Below are 14,798 nucleotides of genomic sequence, written 5' to 3' on the forward strand. Positions count from 1 at the left end.
GTGCTGTTGTTTTTTTTTTCTATTTTGAGGTTTTGCATCATTGCTCTGATTTTTTCTCTTATAACAGGACTAATGCAGAAATAGGATTAATGTTATTATGTGTATATATATATGTGTGTATAGATATCTATATGTATATAGATATATAGATATAACCTATATCAGATTACCTGCTGTCTAGGGGAGGGGGGAGGGAGGGAGAAAAATCTGAAATTGTAAAGCTTGTATAAACAAAAGTTGAGAACTATCTTTACATGTAACGGAAAAAATAAAATACCTTATATGTAAAAAAAAAAAAAAAGAAGAAAGACCTAAATTCAGATCCTGCCTCAGGCCATTGACTTTTCTCAGCCTGTTTCCTCATCTGTAAAATGGGGGTAATAATAGCAGCTACCTCACATGATATTTGTAAGGATCAAGTGAAATTATATATGTAAAGGAATCTGCTAACCTTCAAGCACTATAGAAATTCTAGCTCCAATTGAAAAGAAAAACTAATGGAAAGGAATGGAATCCCTTGACTGATAAGAATATTTTCATTTAAAAAAATAATTCCTCTGTACTACCCTCTCCTTAACTGCTTCTGAGGGCTATGAGAGTCTTCTGAATTGTCTTCATAAAAGAATATTTTATAGAAAAAGAATGTGGAACTAATATCAGTTCCCATAAGCCTAGATTCATATAGCACTTGCTTGGGTCATCTTTTCCTTCATTTTCTGTTCTGCCTGTCTCTGTCTAAAAGTGACTTAATTTGCTTTCCATGCACTGATTTAGATTAAGAATCATAAGATTGCAGATTTTAAATTGGGAAGGATCTTGGAGTTTATTTAATCAAATCTCCTTAACTTTACAAATGAGGAAACCAAAACCTTTTTTTTTTTAATGAAACCAAAACCTAACATTCAAGTGACTTTCCCAAGGCCACACAATTATTAAGTGGAAGAATAAGAATTTGAATCCACATTCTCTGACACACAAATCCAATTGTTTCTGTTTCTTCCCCCAAAAAAGGGACTTTAAAGAAAAGTATAAATACTCTGGGAAATGATCATAAAATGAAAGAGTTAGTCCTAATATAATATATAGAGAAATGTATTTTTGAAAAGTACCGAGGAGGTAGCTCACTTCTATGAGGGGATAGGGACTAGACAATGGTATAGGAAATTCCTTGGGCGAGGAAACTCCCTCTACCAATGTAGGTCAGCACCTTCTCTGTAATTTATGACCATAAGAAGTTGCCTAGAGATTGAGAGGGTAAGTGATTTATCCAGAGTCACATATCTAATCTGTGTCAGAGGTAAGATATGAATCCAGGTCTTCCTGGTTTTGAGGTTTGCTCTCCATCTGTTACACCTTTTTACCTCTATCACCTTTATATAGTACATATATTTGGAAACTGTTTTCGTATATATTACCTCACTTAATTTTTTTGTTTTGTTTTGTTTTTGCTTTTGTTTTTTGCCAGGCAATGAGGGTTAAGTGACTTGCCCAGGGTCACACAGCTAGTAAGTGTCAAGTGTCTGAGGCTGGATTTGAACTCAGGTCCTCCTGAACCCAAGGCAGGTGCTTTATCCACTGTGCCACCTAGCTGCCCTCACTTAATTTTACTAGATAGGACAACCCTCATTTTACAGATAAAGAAACTAAAGCTGAAAGACATTGAAACTTGCCCACAGTCACACAGGTAGTAAGTTTCAACATCACACTTTTGTTTTTTTTGTGGGGCAGTGGGGGTTAAGTGACTTGCCCAGGGTCACACAGCTAGTAAATGTTAAGTGTGTGAGGTCGGATTTGAACTCAGGTCCTTCTGAATCCAAGTCCAGTGCTCTATCCACTGCACCACCCAGCTGCCCCATGTAGTAAGTTTCAAGGAAAAAATTGGAACCTAGGACTTCCTGACTCTAAGTCAAGCACTCTATCCACTAAAGCATACCATATTGGATTTGTTCCATCCATTAAAAAAAAAAAACACAAAACCCATGCTGTATTATTACACTATTAAGATCACCGACTTTGACTTTAAAAAATAGAAACCACAGGATTAGCACATGACTGTGGAACTACATTTTGTTGGATTCCATCATGGAGTCTAAAACGCTAACTTTTAAATTTTGTATTCATAGCTTTTATTGACCTAAACTGGCCACATTAAGTTGCTAATGGTTTTCCTACACACCAGATGAAACAAAGAGTGGGAGACATTTAACTGTGAAATGTGTCATCCTCCAGGAGTTCTATCCAATTGTTTGTGCCCACCAGCTACAATAAAGCGAATGCATCCACACACATAAAATAGTGCACTGGTTTTGTGGAGGTTTATTTACTATTCTAATGGTTATTTTAGAGAAGCCAAGGCTTTAAATGACAACCACATGGATAATTACAGTGTAATGTGTTTGCTTTTCAATTTCATCAGGTTTAATTCCACATCCACTAAGGAAACTAGCATTCACTCCACAAATGCTATAGTTGTACCACATGATTGAAAAGGAAATGAATTCTTTTTGTTAAAACTTTTCACTTTTGAACATGTCGTGCCTGACTCCCACCCACTTGTCTCTCATAAGTCTTCCTTTAATAGTCTTGCTAGATTTTGAAAAGTCATATACTTTCCATTGATAAATTAACTTTTCTGTTAGGGACAGAAGCCTGTAATTTTTGGTGCCAAACAAAAATGAGGTGGTTTTATCTAGTTAGGACCCACCTCGACAGTTCTTGAGCTTTCTGAATTTCTAATGACTTTAAAGAAAATTTGATGCTTTTTGTTGTTGTTGTTCATTTGTTTCAGTCACGTCTGAACCCATTAGGGTTTTCTTGGCAAAGATACTGGGGTGGTTTGCCATTTCCTTCTAGCACTAATAACTCGAATTCTCACTTTTTGTGGAATTGGCCATTTAGATCCAAAGTACTGAATAGCATCTCTGTGGTATTTACTTAGACAAAACAAGAGCATACATTTTAAAATCACATGATTCTTTGTATGCAAATTAGAATAACCTAACCAAATACAATTCAGTAAACTTGTTGTCTATATTAACAAAAAAATGCAAACCCTACCCTCAAAATGGCATGTACTCCACAAATTGTTCATGTTTAACTTTGGAATATATTTTTATACTTATGTTTTAGTCATCCAGTCAGTCAACCAGCTTTTATCAAGCACTTATGTGCCAGGCATTGTAGTAAATGTTGGGGACAGAGAAAGACCAGAACAGTCTTTGCCCTAAAGGAACTCACATTTAAATGGGGTAGAATAAGCGTAAATAATTAGGTGTATTCAAGATACATACAGAGTAGATAGAAGCTCTTCTCAGAGGGAAAGCACTAGCAGCTAGGACTGAGAAAGGACTCCTGAAAAGGGTGATATTTGAGCTGACTCTTAAAGAAAATGAGGGAAGCTAAGGAGTGGACCTGAAGAAATAGGGCATTCCAGGCATGTTCAGTCATGCTTGACCCTTCATGACCCCATTTAGAGATTTCTTGGCAAAGATACTGGAGTGGTTTGCCATTTCTTTTTTTTTTTTTTTGGTGAGGCAATTGGGGTTAAGTGACTTGCTCAGGGTCACACAGCTAGTAAGTGTCTAGTGTCTGAGGTCAGATTTGAACTCAGGTCCTCCTGAATCCAGGGCCAGTGCTTTATAAACCACCACCTAGCTGCCCTGGTTTACCATTTCATTTTACAGATGAGGAAACTGAGGCAAACAGAATGAAGTGACTTGCCCAGTGTCTAAGACCTGATTTGAACTCAGGAAGAGAGGGCTTCCTGACTCCAGGCCCAGCACTCTATCCACTGCCCCACCTAGCTGCCCTATTTCAGGCATCATGGAGGATAGCAGAGTAAACAGATGACATGCCATGTATATGGAACAGCAAGCATGCTGGTGTAACTGGAGTGTAAGGTATGTGGATGGAATAGAGTAAAATATAAGATTACAGGAAAGGGGGGGGGCAACTAGGTCACGCAGGGGATAAAGCACTGACCCTGGATTCAGGAGGACCTGAGTTCAAATCTGACCTCAGACACTTGACACACTTGACTTGGCTGTGTGACCCTGGGCAAGTCACTTAACCCTCATTGCCCTACCCCCACTCCACCCCACCCCCCAAAAAAAGATTATAGGAAAGGTAGGAAGAGATCAAATTATGAAGAGTTTCAAATGCCAAACAGAGGACTTTAAATTTGATCCTAAAGGTAATAGGGAGTCCAGAATTTATTTAATAGTTGGGGAGAATGACTGAGTCAGATCTATTTTTCCCCCCCTTGTGGGGCAGTAAGGGTTACGTGACTTGCCCAGGGTCACACAGCTAGTAAGTGTCAAGTGTCTGAGGCCCTATTTGAACTGGGGTCCTTCTGAATCCAGGGCCTGCGCTTTATCTACTGTGCCACCTAGCTGCCCCCCAGACCCTACTTACTCTTCAGAAAAAAATCAATTTGACAATCTAGTGGAGGATGCATTTGGATTGGAGAGTTGATGCTGGGAGATCAATTTAAAAGACTCGTGCCTTAGTTCCAGGAGAGAGGTGATGATAGCCTCAAGAAGGGTGGTGACTGTGTGAGTAGATTAGTACCACCTTCTGACTTCCTATTCTGCATTACTCAAATATTAAAATGGATCAGACACTTACTAGCTTTATGACCCTGGGCAAGTCACTTAGCCTCTTTTTGCCTTAGTTCACTGGAGAAGGAAATGGCAAAGAAGCCATGAATGGAAATGGCAAGCAAACCCCTTGGACAGTACAGTCCATGGGGTCATGAAGAGTCAGATACAACTGCATGACTGAACCACATATATTCTACAATCTTGGGAACCTGATCTTATTGTTTCTTACACATGGCGTTCCATCTCCCGATTCCATGTATTTTCACAGGCTAGCCCTCACATTAAGAGTGTTCTCCCTCCTCACCTCCTCCTTCTGGCTTCCCTGGCTTTTTTCAAGTCTCAGAAGCTCAAATTCTACCTTCTGTAGGAAGGCTTTCCCAGTCCCCTTTAATGCTAATGCCTTCCCTTCCAATTTAGCCCGTCTACCTTCCATGCATCATCACCTCCACTGAAATATAAGCAGGCACTGATTTGGGGCGGGGGCGGGGGGGGGGGGGTTGTATACTCATCCCTTAACACAGTGCCTGACACATAAGGAGCACTTGATAAATGCTTGTTAACTTGAGTGGAAAAAGGGGGACACATAAGAAAACTGTTTTGAAGATAGATACTACAAGATTTGTCAATGGGATTGGATTTGTGGGATGAATGAAAACAAGTCCAGGATAACACTGAGGTTGCAAGACAGGAGGGGGAGGGGGAGGGAGACCGGGCAGTGGTGAGGATGGTAGAACGCTCAATAGGTTCAAAGGACTCATGATGGAAAATGCTCTCCAAATCCAGAAAAAAAGAACTATGGAAAATAGATGCAGATTGAACCATACTATTTCTATCTTTTTTTGTTGTTTTTCCTTTTTGCTCTAATTCTTTTTTCACAGAATGACTAATGCAGAAATATGTTTAATGTGATTGTACATGTATAACCTATATCAGATTGCTTGCTGTCTTGGGGAGGGGGGAGGGAGGGAGAAAAATTTGAAACTAGAAATCTTATAAAAACAAATGTTGAAAACTATCTCTACATGTAACTGGAAAATAATAAAATACTTTTATGAAAAAAACTTTCAATAGGGAAGTTTAGAAGAAGGGAGAAGGGTTTCTTTTTTGGGGGGTGGGGAGGAGAAGATAAGTTCTGTTTTGGATATGCTGTGTTTGAGATGTCTATTGGGCATTTTGGGATATCCAAAATACATTTGAGATGCATCATGATTATACCTCTCTTTACTCTGTCCTAGTTCAAATAATTTTTTAAAATTTAATTTAATTTTATTTTATTTATTTGCAGGGCAATGAGGGTTATGTGACTTGCCTAGGGTCACACAGCTAGTAAGTGTCAGGTGTCTGAAGCGAATTTGAACTCAGATCCTCCTGAATCCAGAGCCAGTGCTTTATCTACTGCACCACCTAGCTGCCCCTCAAATCTTTTTTTTTCTTTTTAGTGAGGCAATTAGGGTTAAGTGACTTGCCTAGGGTCACACAGCTAGTAAGTGTTATGTGTCTGAGGTCGGATTTGAACTCAGGTACTCCTGACTCCAGGGCCAGTGCTCCATCCACTGCGCCACCTAGCTGCCCCCCTCAAATCATTTTTGATAACGTTATAATACTTTAGTTCAAATTAATTTTATTGCAGGTAATGTGTATATGATGGTATTAGGATATACAGGAAAAGAAATTTTGCAAGGGAGGGGGAGAGAAAGAGAACAGAACAATCAAGCATGTATACTTCACATCTATTTAATATAATATGCAGACAGCTTTCTCAAGCACTTTAGCTGCAAAGAGGAGGAGAGAGAGAAGAGCATAGTTAAAGGCATGGTAACATAAAATGAGGGTTGGGATTTTCTCTGATTTGTTTGCTTGTTTGTTTTGATGGGAGATAGATGATTTTATTTGTGGCTATCAGAGAAGAAGTCAGTAGACAGTAGATGGGGAGAAACTGAAGATTAGAGAATGACAATAACAGTAGGGGGAGACGATAGAGATTTGCCTTGGCAAAGGGAAGGACACCACATCATTCTCATAAGGAACAAAAGTGATAGTGGAAGATGTCCAAGTAGATGTGAAATGAGAAGGGGGAGCTCTTGGGGAAAGTTCTCAATTTTTTTAAGTTAAATTTTTGAGGCAAAGTCTTCAACTGAAAGGGTAGGGACTTTTCTACCATTCCCTCAATTGTCTTCTCTTCCTGGAAGAGGCCTAAGTCCCTGGAACTCCCTTCTTGCATTGATGAGTTCCTTCATTTTGAAGAAGGACTTAAGTCAGTTCTCCTTCACTACTTTCTCATCGATGCCTCTGACTCTGCATTTCACCATCTTCCCATTCCAGCTCCCCTTTATGTGTTGTCTTCTCCCATTAGGATACAAGCTCCTTGAAAGCAGGGGCTGTCTCTCTGCTTGTGTTGTATCCCCAACACTTAGTACTATATCTGGTACATAGTGAGTGCTTAAAGAACACTTGGGCCATTTGGTGGTGCAGTGGATAGAGTGCTGGGCCTGGAGTCAAGGAAGACTCATTTTCCTGAGTTCAAATCCACCTTAGACACTTACTAGCTGCGTGACCCTGGGCAAGTCACTTAACCCTGTTTGCCTCAGTTTCCTCATCTGGAAGATGACCTCAAGAAGGAAATTATAAACTACTGGAATACCTTTGCCAAGAATACCCCAAATAGGCTCACAAAGAGTTGGACATGGCCAAACAACAACAGCAACAATAATAAATGCTTGTTGGCTTAGGGGGAGGTGATACCCATGAGAGACTTGAGAGATGAGAAGGATTGGAATAGCCACTGAGGGGAGTAGGATAGCAAATTAATTATGCAAAGGATGACTTTGCAGCAGTGAGGGCCCAGTTGATATTATAAACATAATATCTACCACATAAATTCATGGTAGACCCAATCAGCACAGTTTTGTGAATTTCTCCAGCTCCATTCAGCTGAAATTAATAAGATTATATATAAGTATGACACACCAGAAAATCCTTTAAACTAAGACTCAATTTCATCATCTGTCAAATGGACATAAAAACACATACTATTATAAGGAAAGAATTTTGTAAGCTGTAGAGTACTTGGTAAATAGGAGTTGAATAATTAGTTAAAATAGAAAACTCCCACCAGATTAGTTCTTATCACCCTCCCCCTACAGACCTCTCCCCACAGGTCCCTCTTCTGACCCCACCTATCTTCTTCCTCTGGGGGCAGCTTCTCTAGCAATAGCCTAGTGGAATCTCCCTTTACCCCCATGAAGTGTCCTGGAATTTCTTCTCCTGAATGTTTTTTGCCCCAAGATTCAGTGTCTCCCCACCCCAATAAAATATAATATTTTGTCAGGTTTACCTCTTATGCTGCTTGCCCTGGGCATGTTTTGTGGTGCTTGCACCTACCCTAGAATTGCTAGGGCTCTGTATATTAATGTCCCCAGCAGCTGATAATACTTCAACCCTAGTCTCTGATGATGGCACCAATGCCAGTTCTTTGGTCTACCCAGTCCCCATAACTATACTCTTCCACTTCTCTTCAGCTCCACACAAAGATAATCATGACCATCATCTTGCCGTATCCCACAAGTATTCCATTCCATTTTCACAAAATCTGAAATTCCTTTAGCTTATCATAATATTTTATTCCATTTTTCCCTATGCCTTCTGGCCCCTAACCCTGCTCATCATCACCGGGACCCTTATTCCTTCAACTCCTAGTGATTTCTGAGAGATCAATCTAAATATATTGGGCTTAAAAGTAAGGCTCAAGGGGCAGCTAGGTGGGGCAGTAGATAAAGTACAGGCCTTGGATTCAGGAGGACCTGAGTTCAAATCTGGCCTCAGACACTTGACACCAGCTGTGTGACCCTAAGCAAGTCACTTAACGCTTATTGCCCCACTTAAAGGGGGGAAAAAGGAAAAAAGAAAGGAAAAAAAAAAAGGATCCATCCAGGAAAAGACATTCAAGAACAAAGATTCTCATATTGACTTTATCTGGAAGGGTGAAAGAAGACATAAGATATGTTAGACTCAGTATTTTTTTAATCTTTCTGCTTTAGGGACTACTCAGTCACCCCAAGCCTAGACTCTTGAAATAGCCATCTGATTGATCTCCACACCTCAAATCTTTCACCACTCTAATGCATCCTTCATTTAGCTGTCAAATGGATCTTTCTCCAGCACAGGTCTGATCGTATCATCCTCCCTTCCTCCCATTCATAAACAGCTCCTCATTACCACAAGGATCAAATATAAAATCCTGTTTGGCTTTTACAATCCTTCGTAAGCTGGCCCTCTCCCCACCTTTCCAGTTTTACATCCTCCTCCCTTCTACATACCCTGAAAGCCAGTGACACTGGCCTCCTTGCTGTTGCTCTCACAAGACACTCCATCACCCGATCCTGGACAGGCTGTCTCTCCCTCCTCTCCTAAGGCTCTACTAAAATCTCACTTTCTGCAAGGAGCCTTTCCCACTCTCCCTTAATGCCAGTGCGTTCCCTCTGATATCTCCTATTTATCCTGTTTGTGTCTTGTTTGTACATAGTTACTTGTATGTTATCTTCCCCATTAGAAAGCAAGTGCCTTGAGAGCAGGGACTAACTTCCTGTTTGTATTTGTATTCCCAAGTGCTTACCTGGCACAGAATCTGGATTAATAAATGCCTTGACTTGATTTGACCTTTGCTCTGTCCACCCAAAAAGAGGGCAGAGAGGGGATGTAAGAGTTAAAAATTATGTCAGTGACAAAGTCTGATGCTATATGATTATAATGGATGAATGAGTAAGTCCCAGCCATGTATGTCATTTTGGTGTTCCAGGAAAATCTGAGGTCAGCTACATCAAATGTTTCCATTGAAAACCATCCTGAAACAATCATCTACTTTTAGATGATATGATTGAAATCATTCATAGCCTGAGCTTGATTTCATTGACAGTACTTCATCACAACCCAGGGTCACATCCACAGCTGGAGGCTGTGGATGAGAGTCAGAGACAAGTCTCCAGATCTTTAGATTGAGAGTCCAGGATTTCCCACCTCCCCCTGCCTGCCTCCCTTCACCTCAGTTCCCAAAGCCAGTCTTTTGGATACCATTCACAGCAATATTTTGCCCCAGAGGAGGACTGTTTACACTGAGATTGCATGTGACAATAGCATTAAGAAATTTAGTGCCCAAGCTCATGGGCATCATAGGTTCTTTTTATTGCCAATAACAATGATCTGTTACTGACAAATAACGAGCTGCTCATTTCGGAATATTTTTTCCATTTTGTTTATCCCCCATTAAAAAGTGCTATTGTGCTCACTGCAGACTGCTCCCTTCTGCCACTCTGAAATATGGATAGGCAGATTTCCTTCTGATGGTTGTTGCCAAGCTCTGTGATTCAAGGTTGGGGGGACCTGTCTTATCCCCAGCTCTAAATTTCCTAGGAAACATGGGACAGGAGAAAGGAGAACTTGGAAGAGCCTTGAGTGATTATGAAAAGCCTTTATTAACGAATTGGGAGTGGCACCGATTGAAGAGAAGGCCACATTTCCACAAACCAACCCATTGGTCCAGCACCATAATACAAATCCTTCCCAAACTACATTCTCAGCACCCAATCCCTGATGTGTATCACGAGCCTCTGGAAGTGCATTCAAACACTGTGACCTAAAGGTACATTTTCTGCAACCTTTCTCTCCTTGTCCATAGTTGTTTTTCCCTACTTGAACAAGAAAGTATAGACTGGTACTCTTTTTGTGTAGATGGGCAGACAGAAAAGAGGGTCTAAATATCTTGAATAATCCTAATAGTACTTTATTTATTTATTTATTTTTAAGTGAGGCAATTGGGGTTAAGTGACTTGCCCAGGGTCACACAGCTAGTAAGTGTTAAGTGTCTGAGGCCAGATTTGAACTCAGGTCCTCCTGACTCCAGGGCTGGTGCTCTATCCACTGCGCCACATAGCTGCCCACCCCATAGTACTTTAAACCATTCCCAGCACTCTAAGAACTAACACAAATAGGAAGAAAGCTGTTGTGATATATCATACCATCTTAGACTAAGGTGCCAGCAAAGAGTTCCAGAATCTCACAGTTGGAAAGGATCTCGGAAATGCCCTCTAAAACAGTGGTTCCCATTTAGTGGTTCAAGACCCCCCCCCACCCCCGGGCTGCACAGTAATGGCCCGAGGGGTTCATGTTAAAAATTCTTAAATACCACTTGAAGCAATAAATAATTGCCTAATCATTTTATAAATATTCAAGGTATCCCAAAAGTCTTAGTGCATTAGACTTCTGGGACGACAAGCTTGTATATGTTTGAAGCATTAAAGTTCTGTTGTCATTGTAGTTACTATAAGTACTCATTGAATAAATCTATTTTATTTATTTATTTATTCATTTATTGATTGATTTATTCACTTATTTATTTATTCATTCATTCATCCATCCATCCATTCATTCATTTACTTACTTATTTACAGGGCAGTGAGGGTTAAGTGACTTTCCCAGGGTGACACAACTAGTAAGTGTCAAGTGTCTGAGGCCGGATTTGAACTCAGTTCATCCTGAATCCAGGGCCAGCATTTTATCCACTGTGCCACCTAGCTGCCCCCTCATTGAATAAATCTATTCTTTTCTTTTCTTTTTAGGTGAGGCAACTGGGGTTAAGTAACTTACCCAGGGTCACACAGCTAGTAAGTGTCAAGTGTCTGAGTCTGGATTTGAACTCAGGTCCTCCTGACTCCAGGGCCAGTGCTCTATCCACTTCACCACCTAGCTGCTCCTCATTGAATAAATCTAAAAGCATAGTATGCTAAATTACCCTGGAGTTTCACAACACCTTTTTTGTTGTTGAAAAGAGTTCAAGGAACAAAAAAATAATAAAGTTAGGAACTACTACTCTACAACATCTCCAACAACTGGTCATTCAACTTCTAACCTGAGTCTTGATTCTTTTTTTGTCTTGCCTTATTTAACTTATTTCTCTCCTATTCATTCATTTGTTCGTTCATTCATTTATTCATTCATTCATTCATTCATTTGTTCATTCATTTAGTTAGTTTTATTCTATAATCATTCCTCAATAAACCATCCCTTTCCTTCCACAGTAGAACTATCCCTTGGAACAAAGAGAAATCAACTAGAGGAAATCAACCAACACAGGACAGATGTCTGACAGTATAGACAACATTCCACACCCATAGTCCTTTACCTGTTTATCAAGAGGAGGAAAGTGTCTTTCATAGTCTATTTGTGAGGATTCCAAGGACTCATCCCATTTGATGTGAGTTCAGTGGCCTTTTAGAGTTTTGTTTTTTTATTCAAATTATGGTAGTCATTGTGCTGCTTGATTGTTCAAAGATATTTCTTGTTCAGCTCTTTATGGCACCTTCACCAGGAAAGTTGGCAATTCTACATCCTTAGTGCTTTCATTCTTAGATAGGGAATTATAAGCATTTAGGTAAAGGTGACTATTTCTGAATCAATTAATTGCTGAGACAATTAGGAATACTGAAATCCTTTAGGTTTGCTTTCTGGGAACTGTATTCATCCATTCCATGACCAAGAAGGTCAGCTCTGTAATTGCTCTTCCAATTCTAATACTCTAATCTGTGGTTCTGTTTATTACAAATACAGACTAAAAGCATGATTATTAAGAAATGTATGCTATTTAATATCATCATTGCAGTTATTATTAATAATGCAGATGCAGCACAAAACAAGCAGTAATAAAGCTGATTCTGCTTCACATTTAATGACAATAGCTCACATCTATATAGCACTTAGATTTACAAAGCAGTTTCCTCACAACAACCCTGTGAGGTTAAGTATAAGACAAGTTTTCTTACTCCCATTTTCCAGATGAAAACTGAGGCTCAAAGAAGATGCTGTTTATCTATGGTCAAGTGCAAAATGCAGAGCCACTAATATGTTTTAAGTCTTTCAAAAAGCCCCAAACATCATATTCTGAGCTAGAATATTCTATAATCTGCATATAGTATGTTGTAGTAGCAATTCCATCCTAATATAGCAGATTGAAATTTTAGAGAACATCACTAAAAATGTTAATGAGCACATCTGGGGGGTAATTGACAATTTCCCCCAAGAATATGTTATTGTTATTTCTGAAGCTATTTTAAATAATAAAGTTTATGCTGCCACTAAAATATTGCAAATGCTTTCTTGGTGATTATTTTTCATAGATCCATCAATTTATGATTTGGCCATATTCCCAATGGGACTCCAGGGTTTGGAGAGTCGACTGCCTTCTTTTCAACTAATCAAAGGCAGAACTGGGACTCTTTGTCAAAAGGAATAGAGAATGGTTGACTGACTCAAATAGGATAAAAGATAGAAATTTATATTAAGATCACTTTCTAGATGGTAGCTACCTTCTAAAAATATGTCTTCCAACCACATTATAAATATATTTTTTAATTTAAGTACTGAACTTTAATAACAAAAGAATGGTAGGAAAGGGAGGAGAATGGCTTGATTCAATGGATTCTGATGATGCTAATGAGAAAGCTATAATTTTCCAGGTCTAGAAGTTGAATTTTCTAATTATATCCAATGACCCAATTATGCATTCATTGGCTTTTGATCACCTGAAAGGTTCAGAGCTAGAAATCACACATGCAAATGGGCAGAACAAAGAGAGGAGATTTCATGGCTTGGTATTTTTCTAGAATTTCCTCACTGGATCATTTCAGTTACTAACTTAAATTATTTGGAGTAGTCTAAAATTTTAAAAGATTAAATTTTTTAAAAAGGTAAATGGTTTTCAGAAAAGTACCTGTAAGGGGTAAAGAGTGTTGTGTCAGAAGTAGCTGGATGGGCCTTAATAGGAAAGTCAGTGTTGGCTAATTAAAGGAGTCCCAAATTGAGAGTTAGATTGGGCAATTAATTTCTTCTTTCTGGGTCTCAGTTTCCTCATGGGTAAAATTAGGACATTGGATTATCATTAAATGATCTTAATGTCCCTTCCATCACTAGAATCTATGAACCTATGAAGTGGGAGTCCGGCTAGACATGAGAGGAGGGGAGGTCGAGAAGATACTACTTATTTAAGGCAGGCAAAGAAGTCAAGACCACAACTGTTAGGTAAGATGGAGAAGACTAAGCAAGTATCCGAGATCTAGACAAACAAAGGAGTTTCCAGAATCTAGATGTTAGATATTTAGCAGGAATAGTCATTTTAGTATAACAGAGGAAAGATAAAAGTGTCACAGTACACAACAAAAAAGTACAGAACACAATTGCATTGCTGTTATTAAAGACATGGTTGCTATGGGGAAAAATCAAAGTTGTAGCAAAAAGAAATCTTAGAACTGGAAGAACATTCAATCACTACCCAAAAAGTATGGTGAGCTTTTCCCTGATATGTGTTGCTACCTAAAACAATTGTAGCAACATGGAATTTTTAGAGTTGTCAGGGACCTCATCTACGTCTGAGACCTGGAAACTTGCTGAAGAGCATATAACTGGTTCATTGTGCTCATCAACTTGTTTTCAGTCAGTGTCTGTGGAGAGAAAGGGTTTGGGAAACAAATGCATTTCTAAGAGCCTTAGATTACAGGTGGAATCACTTTAGGCAACAAATGTGATCCTTAAAATGTTATGTATAAACCAGATTGATATAAATTCAACTGGGCAGCTAGGTGGTGTAGTGGATAGAGCATCAGCCCTGGAATCAGGAGTACCTGAGTTCAAATCCAGCCTCAGACACTTCCTAGCTGTGTGACCCTGGACAAGTCACTTAACCCCAATTGCCTCAATAAAAAAAAAAAAAAAGAAAAGAAAAGAAAAAAAAAAGATATAAATCCAACTGTTTTCCCATTGACTGACACCATAATTGCAAATATGGTTTACTCCTGATTGGTCTCCAATTATCAAGGTCTCTTTACACTTCAGTTTTAAGTTTCTCAGTGCCATAGCTTCCCTGTTGTCACGATGATGGCAATATTATAAGCACTTTATTTAAAGTTTGCAAAGTGCTTTCTATGCGTCATCTCATTTGACCCTTATAATACCCTGTCAGGTATTTGTTATTGTAATTGGGTTGTGACTGACTCTTCAAGGCCCCATTTTGGGTTTTCTTGGCAAAGATAATAAAGTGGTTTACCTTTTCCTTCTCCAGCTCATTTTACAGATGAGGAAACTGAGGTAAACATGCTTAAGTGACTTGCTGGTGTCACACAGCTAGTATTTAAGGCTGGATTTGAACTCAGGAAG

This window comes from Dromiciops gliroides, chromosome 2 (assembly GCF_019393635.1).
Source record: "Dromiciops gliroides isolate mDroGli1 chromosome 2, mDroGli1.pri, whole genome shotgun sequence".
NCBI classification, from domain to species: Eukaryota; Metazoa; Chordata; class Mammalia; order Microbiotheria; family Microbiotheriidae; genus Dromiciops; species Dromiciops gliroides.